This window comes from Lemur catta, chromosome 1 (genome assembly GCF_020740605.2).
Source record: "Lemur catta isolate mLemCat1 chromosome 1, mLemCat1.pri, whole genome shotgun sequence".
Lineage (NCBI taxonomy): Eukaryota > Metazoa > Chordata > Mammalia > Primates > Lemuridae > Lemur > Lemur catta.
Window position 1 is genome coordinate 167,402,024 of NC_059128.1, and position 10,040 is coordinate 167,412,063.

Below are 10,040 nucleotides of genomic sequence, written 5' to 3' on the forward strand. Positions count from 1 at the left end.
GCTGGGAGGTAGTGACTGAGAAGGCATATGAGACCAGACCCTTCAGCTGATGGGCTGCAAGGTGGGGCCAGGGCTCCAAAGCCACTGTTAGATCCTCACCCAGCATGAGCCAGTATGGATCTGAGCACAGAAGACCACAGGGGTTCAATACCGCTGTGTGTACCAAATGTCACTGAGTGATGGAACAGGAATGTTTATATCCAGAAGTTCCTTGTCAGGGCCCCCCTCCCAGGAATGCACTGGGACCTAAATTCTTGTGTACAAAGGAAAAGTGCAGGCCTTGGAATGGCCTTTCCAGCATTGTTCCCCAGCAAACACAGGAAGATGGGTTTCCTTTAGCTTTGTGGTGCTGACATCTGAATCCGGGCCCCTCCCCCAGCCTTTGGGGTTGGGGGAGGGAGGCAGAGGACCAGGCAGTCGATGGAAAATAAACACCCACCTCTGCTCTTCTGACTTATTTCATGTTCTTAGAATTTCCTCTCTTGGATTCTGGCTTTGTTATTTTAAAATTCCACACGTTAGTTAGGGTTGAGAAAATCCCCTGTTGCCGTTGCTGTGGAGAGGCAGCTCTACACTGGGGGCACGGCGGCCCGGCCAGCGGGCCTGTGGCCCAGTCTCCAAGTGTGCTCCTGAGTCAGCCTGTGTGAGGGGGGCTCTCAGGGCTGGGTGTGTGAGTCTGTGTGAGCATGTGCTGGTCCCACAGCTGGGACGTGGCATGTTTTGGTTCCAGCTATCTGGTCCAGGTCCAGGCCACAGTAGTGAGGGCTCCACTGGGGACTTCCAAAGGGGGTTTCAGGTGGGCCTGGCAGTGCATAAGCTGAGAAGACACCCCTGCTCTCCAGAGGAGCTGTCCCACACCCGCATCCACACGACTCAGCCTCTGGACTCCGTGCTGTGGACACGTGGTGGTGTGCTCCCTGTCCACTGTGGCTTCTGCCTTTCTGCCTCCTCTCCGGACGCCCGTTCCCTCTCCCTGCATGGACGTGTACAAAGATTTAGCCACAAGAATGATCATTGTAGTGTTTCCTTCCTTCACCAATTCACTCACTCACCCAACAAATATTTGAGTGCCTACTGGGTGCCAGGCATTGTGCTGGATTCTGGAAATGCAGAGATTAATAGACTGGAAAAGTTGGAAGTGACTTAAGGATCCTGACAATTAGTGGCGTAAAGTATGGAGTACCCATATGACGCAGGGCTGCAGCGAGGGTGAAGCAGTGAAACGGGGGTGTCCCAAAACCCCATAACCAAGACTAATGATATTGTAGCATGGCGTTTTTAAAAATAAACATGAATTCATGGTGAACCAAATATCAGCATTTTAAACAAAGACAAGATCTGTAACAGCTCTGTGCTGGGCCACATTGGGACCTGAGGGAAAAGAAAACTCAGTCACACTGCTCCTGTGTTCAGAATTGCATGCAGCATTGACAGAGTGTCAAGCAAGCGTTAGAATAGGCTGTAAAGTTTGTTTACTGACATAGAAAGAAACTCATGGCGTACTGTTGAGTGAAAAAAAAAGCGGATTACAGAGCCACACATAAAGTAAGGTCCTATTAAAAATATATTTAGGTGCTGGAAACTTTGTAAGAGCCTGTGTGCAGGTGTTAACAGGTCTTTTCTCTGGAATTAATTGTCATTGTGTCACCTTATTGCTTATCTGTGCTTCCTGGCTATTTTAACAGTGAACATATATTTGTATGATTTTCTTAAAGGTATTTTTAAGAGAAAATTTCAAGAGAAATTTAGCAGAGCACCTGATCCGTAGAGCCCAGATGATCATGGACTTTCAGACCTACCAGGGGCTGGAGGCCTCCCCACTTGAACCCCTTCTCAAGGTTGAGATTACCCCTCCCACCTTATGGAGGAGAAAGCCGGGGCTCAGGGAGGCTGAGGGACACAAAGAAGACATCATGTGGACATGGCAGAAGGCCTGTCCTCAGGCCCCACATCGCCCCTCAGCACGGCAGGCTGCGTCTCTTGCATCCCAGCTTAAGCTGAATCTTCTAGGTCGCTCCCTTCACAGCCCAGCTGCTCTCCATTGGCTTATCTCTTTCACTGATGCTTTCCTCAGCTGAGAGCAGAACGGTAGGAAGAAAACCTGGGTGGATGTTCCTGGTCCCCTGTCTGGGCCCTCAGCAAATGACAAGTGGGCTTATGAGTGACTGGGGGAGGGAGGGAGTGATTCTGGTTAGAAAGTATTTCCAATGTTGTGTTTTTCTCTCTGGCACAGACACGCCCTGCAGCCTGGCATGAATCATAAGTAATTCCCTAAAGCCCCCATCTGCCTGGAAATGCCTAGTGGTACTTCCCACAGTTCAAAAGCCATCAGTCCTGCATGCCAGCAGGCTTAGCTATTCCCCACCCAGCCACAAACTCCTGCCCATCCCCTGGGGAAGACACTGAGGGGAGAGAAGCTTGAGGCAGCGGTGCCACCTCTGGAGCCTGCGGCCATTCTGGGATTTTGCTCATGCAAGCCTCCGAGCTGAGATCCTCCCGTGTAGCCTCTCTGTGACTTAGTAGGCCTGCTGTCTTAAGCATGAAGCCTCAGGGGCCAGAAGAGAAGCCCTTTCTCTCCCAAGAGGTGGGTTCTCAGGCTTCAGTTCACTTAGCAGTGTGTGCTCTCACCTTGCCTATTGAATGCCAAGAAGCAAGAGTGTTCTTGATTCTAAGTGTGGGTGTAGCAGATTGCATTTCTCAAAGATGGTGATGACAACATTGCAGCTAACTATGGCTATTATGTAACTAAATTATGGCCAATGACATGTAAGTGGAATTATCATGTGGGAATTTCTGGAAAGATGCCTTCAAAGGGAGGTGGAGTGCCCTTCCTTCTTTCTCTGTCCTGTTGCCTGTAATATAGATGTGACGGCTAGAGCTCTAGCAGCCTTCTTGCACCATGAAGACTTGGGATGGGGGAAAGCCTTAACAAATACCAGAAACCCAGAAGCTATGAAAGAAAAGATAAACATATTTGACTATATTAGAATTTTAAACTTTTTGTGGCAAAAGATAGTGTAAAGATAAACAGATCTGCAAACCATATTTATGTATCAGAGGACAAAGGCTGCAAAGAACATTTACAAATTGACAAGAAAAAGATAAGTGATTCAATAGAAATATCGGCAATATATGGAAGAGCAGTTTTGAGGAGCCAAAAAATATGAAAAATCACTGTTAGTGAAATGGTTAGGTTAACTTGAAAAAAATAAGATTGATAATACCTATTGCTGGTGGACCTACAAAGGGCAATCCTATACAGTGTTAATGGGAGTGTGCATTTTTCTTGCCTTTAAAAAAATCAATTAAAATCATTATATAAACTTAATAATTTTGTACATTATAACTTATGTAAATTACATGTATATAGGTATATTTTGACCACCAATCCAGAGATTTGAGATCATCTGTTCTCAAATATCTGTACAAGATAATAATTATTGCAGTATCGTTCATAGCATCCAAAAATTGGAATCCAAGTGAATGTCCATTCATAGGTGAATGGCTGAATAAATTATGGTGCATCCATATTTAGGAATGTTATGTAGCCAGTAAAAAGAATGAAATAGATATAAACCAGTGATGAATTTTCATTAGATATTTATGAATAAGAAAAGCAAGATAAAGAAAAGTGTATACAATATTTAGGTAAAACAATGATTTAAAAACCAATGTGTGTATATATATGTTTTGTTAGTTTGGATTCTCCAAGGAGCGGTGACTAAGATGAGATTATATTTGCAAGAGATTTATTGGGAAAACTCCTGTAAGTGAAAAATGAGAGGGGCATTCTCAAAGCTGTTACATATTCACACATAAGGATATGCAAGTGTGTATGTTTATGTATGCATGTGGATATACATATATGTATACATATTGTATATCACATATATGAATACATATGTTTTGTAGGCATGTGGATATGTGTATACGTATATCACATATGTAAACATATGGACATGTTTTATGTGTATATAAATGTTTATATACTTTTGTACCTATCGGCATAAAGAAAAGTATAGAAGGGCACACAGTAGGTTATTACATAAAAAACTGCATTAAAACCCCTAAAATTCCAGGTTTCTACATTCAATTGCCTATATGACATTTGAAGAAGCATCTCAATTTTAACACTTTTAAAAAATGAATTCCTAAAAAAATAAAATGAATTCCTGAGTTTGCCTCCCTCCACTGTTCAGACCTGCCACCCTCCCCAGTCTGATTCTTGTTTCTCTGTACACGACCTGTTTTCTTCCTGCTGGAAGCCTTTAGAATCTCTCCTTTCTGCCATGTGCTCTGGAATCTCACTGTCACTTGTCTCGCCCTGGGTCTTACCCATTTATTGTACTGAGTAGTCGATGGGCACTTAGCTCTTGTCTCTCAGTTTGGGGATCTGACACCCTTCCCCTGGGTCTCTGCTGGGGAGATGTGGCAGCTTGAGGAGTCTGGAGGGGCGGCCCTTGCTCCTTCACGGGACGGTGTGCAGGAGGGCCCACGAGGGAACCTGTCTTCCTGCCTTTGGGCCCATTGGAGGGCTTCCCACTGAGTCACTCTCATTATCTCCACTTTTCTAGGGAGGAGGCCTTGCCGCCATGCCCAGGGCAGCACAGTGAGTCAGAGATGAGGCTCCTGGCCCACCCGCTCCCACCCTTGAGTCCTGCTTCCTGGGTCCAAGTTCCCAGGCAGCCTGCCACAGCCAGTGCCAGTGAGAGGGCGGGTCAGGCTTTAGGATGGCCCAGCAGCAGAGGAGGTCTTCAACGCTATTTATTTATTTTTTGAATAAGTAAAATTTCCATATAATCTTTAAATTTCTGGATTGAAATACAGTGAAAATTCTCCCACCCAATCCAAAGGCACAGTTTATTAGAGGCAACTGGTGCTATTTTTTGTGTATACTTCAAGAGATATTTTAATGCAAAAACAAACAAAAAAAAAAAGGTAAATAATCCTGTAAGTTTATAATCCCTTATCTGGAACCCCTGGGGGCAGGTGTATTTTGCAATTGGGAATTCAAGGAGTATCAAAAGGTATCGTGTGTATTACGCCACACTCCCAGCAGAGTCTGTGATAAGGCATGAAATATTTCTGCATCAAGTAGGATAAATAAAGCCAGAATCAGCCTTAAGTTCATTCAGTTCAGTTGAGGTTTTGCTACCAAATGTGTTGTACCATTTATTTTTTTGTAAACTTTCATTTTTCAAAGATTTTTGAATTTCATAATTGTGGATTAAGGAATGTAGACTTGTGTTCATACTACTCTGTTTATTTAAAAACTTATGGAAGCATGCTATGCACACACACTGGATCAGTACTAAAGAGCTTCTTTATAATTTTTTTTGGTATCCTCATAGTATTGTATTATGTACATGCACCATAATTAATTTAGCCTGTTAATGGACATTTGGATTATATCTAATCTTCTGCTCAATTGCATCAGTGCTACAACGCATAGCATTATATACTCATTTAGCACATGTGCAAGCATATCTGTAGGATAAATTCCTAACAGTGGAATTGCAGGGGCAATTAATAATAATGATAGTTAACATTTACATGATATTTACTGAGAGCTGGAAACTCTTGTAAGTGCTTTACAATAATTAATGTATTTTAATCCTTGGAATAATCTCCAGAGGCAGGTACTATTATTATCCCATTTTGCAGATGAGAAAAATTGAGGCACAGAGAAGTTAAATGACTTGCAGAGCTGGCATTCAAACCAAGGTGTTCTGACTCCATTCTGTATTCTTAACCATTACATTCTACTGCCTTTTGAAGGTCGTGGGAATTTGTTACTTAGAGAGACATTGCCAAACTGTCCTCCACATGGCTTTACCAATTCACATTCTCATGAGTAGTGAGCGTGCTTGTTTCCCCGCCAACGCTGTACTGAATCAAACTTTTTGATCTTTGCCAATCTGATAGGTGAAGATGGTATCTTGGTGTAGCTTTAGCTTGAATTTCTTTTACTATGAGTCAGGTTGAGTGTCTTTTCATCTAAGGGTCATTTGTACTTCCTTTTCTATAAACTGTCCGTTCGTATCTTTTGCTCATTTTTCTGTTTGGTTATATCTGTGACTTGTATTGAGCTTTTTGTCTTTGGAAAGTTAGCCTTTGGTGACTCAAGAGGTGCAGATCTTTGCCCAGCCAGTCATTTATCTTTTGAGTTCGCTTGTGGTGGGTTCTAGGCAGAGTATTACCAGCAGACAAAGGAAAAAGGCTTCAGTGTTGGGAAGTGAGGGGACAGGGCAGAACGTATCGCTGGAGAGAGGTGCCTCTGTCTAGTGAGGCAGGAGGGAAGGAAGGTGATGGAGAGAGTGAAGAGGCCCCTTATGGAGACAGGCACGCAGGGTTCAAACACAACAGATGTGGCCCACTTGGACTGGAGGCTAGGAGGAGGGACTCCAGACAGACAGGATGATGCATTGCTCCAAGAAAGGACCGCCCAGCCTGGAGGCAGCGCTCGGCCGGCAGCCTACAGCTGTTGGCTCCCACAGGCTTCACTCAGCTTTCAGACCACATTCATGCTCTTCTTGAGGAGGCCCTGGCCAATGACTGAGCAAGATGGTGGTACAAGGGCCAGCCGTTTCCACACTCCCATCCAACGTGAGAGTCCTCCAATGGGTGATCTTTGTTTGAGTTTGACGACTGGCAGAACCTGTCAGATCTGCAGGTCTGAAGACTCCAATCCTGCTTCTGTCCTCTTCCATCCACAGGAGTCACCCTCCCCTGCCAGAGGTCATCCTGAAAAAAAATTATTACCTCCATCTCAGCATCAGCTTCCTGGAAAACCTAGGCTGCCCAGACTCCTATATTCTTTTGGTAAAAATTGAACAAAAAGAAAACACAAAAAAGAACTTTTTAAAGTCACTGAAATATATTTCATATTGTCTGAGTTTAAAGATTCATTTGTTGTTTTCTATCTGGTGGCAATTATAGACGTCTTTGACTGTAGCATACAGTGAAAATGTTGGCCTGTGGGAAGGCAGCTGAGGGTGGCCCTCCCAGCACCTGGGGGGAGTCTGGTCTCAGCTCAGAGACTGGAGGAGCAGTGTGGAGTGGCCAGCTGGCACTGGGGTGCCTGGCTGGCAGGCCTGGGACCTCTGGAGCGTGTCCTGAGTAAGGTGTGAGGGAGCACCTTCAATGCCAGACCCAGGCCTGAGAACATACGCACAGGGCGTGGGGCTCAGAAGCATCTTCTTTGGCAGCCCTTGGTGGACTTGACAGAGGCCAACCCTCGTCTCCAACCTCTCTGTGCCTGGTCCTCTCTCCCAGACCCTGCTGTAATGTCCTGACTGGTCGCCTGCCCCTTGCATGTTGCCAGAGTGATCCGATCACACCACTTCTCAGCTGTAGGCTTTGGGTGGTAGAACCTGGAATCCACCCCCTTGGCCTGTGACTCAAGGCCCTTCATACGCTGGCTCCCCTTCTCAGTCTCTTAACCAGCCCATCCTGTTCTGCCTGCACTCCACACTCACAGGACCACCTGCCATGCTGAGAACCAGGTGGGCTTGTGTCCCTCTGCCCCATCCCTGCTGGTCTCTCTGGCTAGGACAGCCCTCCCATTTCTCTCCACCCCTCAAAGCCCAGCTGATGGATCAGCTCCTTGAATGTGCTTTTTGGGTGGGGAGAGAAGGAGAGTAGATACAAATGCATTATCTGTGTTTGGTTTGCCATCTTCAAGTTTCCTTAAGAGACTGCAGTAAATATTTGAAGTGATTTTAATTTGAAAACACCCCTCTCTCTTCTGGGGTCGGTGTCTGCAGGCACTCAGAATGGTCCAGCAACTGACATACCAGTTTCCTACAATACAGCCTCTAACAAAACTAGGCGGTCCCGAACCCCTGGCAATAGAATTATTTACCTTTATACGAAGAAGGTTGGGAAAGCAGCAAAATCTGCATGTGGCGTGTGCCCAGGCAGACTTCGAGGGGTTCGTGCTGTGAGACCTAAAGTTCTTATGAGGCTGTCTAAAACAAAAAAAATATGTCAACGGGGCCTATGGTGGTTCCATGTGTGCTAAATGTGTTTGTGACAGGATCAAGTGTGCTTTCCTTATCGAGGAGCAGAAAATTATTGTGAAGTGTTGAAGGCACAAGCACAGAGCCAGAATGCTAAATAAGAAAATGAAGCTTTTTTGAATAATAAAAATTAAAAAAAGAAAAGAAAAGAAAACACCCCTCATCACCTACCACACTGTGGAACTGCCACCTCTTTGACGATGTTCAGTGCAGAGACTGGACCACATGAGGGTTGGGTTATATGGGTTACAATACATTTCTGGGAGACAGCCTGAGAGGCACTTCTTGCCATTCTTCCTGTAGCCATTTCTACCATACATATGTCTGTGACCACAATCGCTGATCAACAATAAAACCACTAATTCGTATCAGGCATTCTTTTAGTCCTCTTACTAAGATTGCTTGAAATGTTGACTAGCATGTAAGTCAGCCGGAAACCACTTACTGACCATACGATGTGGGCAGTGGGTGGCGGGAGGTCAGCAGGTTACAATAGTACCTGCCCCCATGGGACCAGATTGCCCAATTTGTCAGACAACCCTCCCCCGACTGATGGCTGTGCGTGATAAGAGGCACAGGTCCCGGGTGACAGGGGCCTTTGGAGGAAGGCACTCACTGCAGCTGGGGCAGCCGGGGAGGCCTTCCCTGAGGAGGGGAGGGTTGAGATGGGTGCTGAAGAATGACAGGGATTGGAGAGACTAGGGAAGCGAGGAGAGAAGAGAAGAAGATGAGAGAATGTGGCTCGATGAATCATTCGGGATGAGCCCTACTTACTTTGTTTGATGAACAAACAGATATCTCTTTAAAGCACTGGTTCTCAAGCCTGGCTGAATATTTTAATTACCTGGGAAGTTTTAAAAACACGGGTAGCTGGGTCGCACGTCCAGAGAGCTCAGCTGGATTGGTCTGGGGTGTGGCGTGGGCACTGGGCTGTTCCCAGCCTTGCAGGACAGTCGGTGGTGAGAGAGCCCTGGCCTGCCAGCCCTCCAGCTCACGCACCTGCCGGGCCTCTCGTTCCCTCCTCCTGGCCCCTGACCACCCCAGGGAGGGGTCTGGCCTCTCCTAAATCCCACTTACACCTGGCCTCAGCCTCCCAGCGGGATTTCTCTGCCTGCTTCATGTTCAGGCAGTCACAGTGTCCCAAGCCACAGGCTGCCCGGTTTTCCCTCTGCCTCAGCGCCTGTTTCTATTGCTTTCTCAAAATTCCGAAGAAGAGGTGGTTAAGGCCCCTGTGGCCCAGCTGTGGCCATTTCCAGAGGGCCTCAGGCCAAGCTTCCTGAGGGCACATCTACGCACATCAGCTGGGCAGGGGACCTACGTGCCGGCCACAAAGGTGGCACTGGAAGGCGATTTTCTCTCCCTGCATTTCCTGGCATTGAGCAGGGCCTGAGTAAAGCCCAACTTGCCTTTGGGGCTGTCTCCACTGAGTGGTCTCAGGAATGCTGTTCCTCATTTAGGGAATTCTGTAGGTGTGGTTCTTGGCCACCAACCAGTGTGTCCCCTGGTCAAACGTGCACCAGTCACAGGTCTGACCCCACCTTCACGGGGGCCACTGCTCTACCTCCTTTTCAGCAATGCACAGTCATCGAGTTGGCTGCAGGAAGGAGGACAGAGGGTTGATGATTTTCTGACAAGAAAGAGTGAGATACCCTGGGGTTTACTGTCAAGGCAGGAGATAAAATGCCCTGGCTCTGAGGCCTTTTTATTTATTTATTCAAAAATAATTTTATTGATTTTGTTTTAACATGATATGTGTTCATTATTAAAAGAAAAAAAAATTGCAGAAGAAAAAATGCAAACAGCAACGTGCCCAGAAGAAATCGAAATCCCACTGGCCAGAGAAAACAGCTCTCATTGATGCTTAATGAGCATCTTCAAAGCCCATTTCTGGGGCACTGGGTATGATTCTCTAGGCAGGGGCACGGCTACCATGACCTTTGAAAGCACTCTCAGTCCTGGGCTTACATAAGTAACGCGATGACTCTCTCCAAATAGCCCCTCTAGAGACTTCTCATCACT

General features: G+C 46.1%; 1 pseudogene; it reads left to right on the plus strand.

The window, feature by feature from the left end:
- Window positions 1-285: 285 nt before the first annotated feature.
- On the plus strand, window positions 286-8,122 carry LOC123641303 (annotated as a pseudogene).
- The last annotated feature ends 1,918 nt before the right edge of the window (window positions 8,123-10,040 follow it).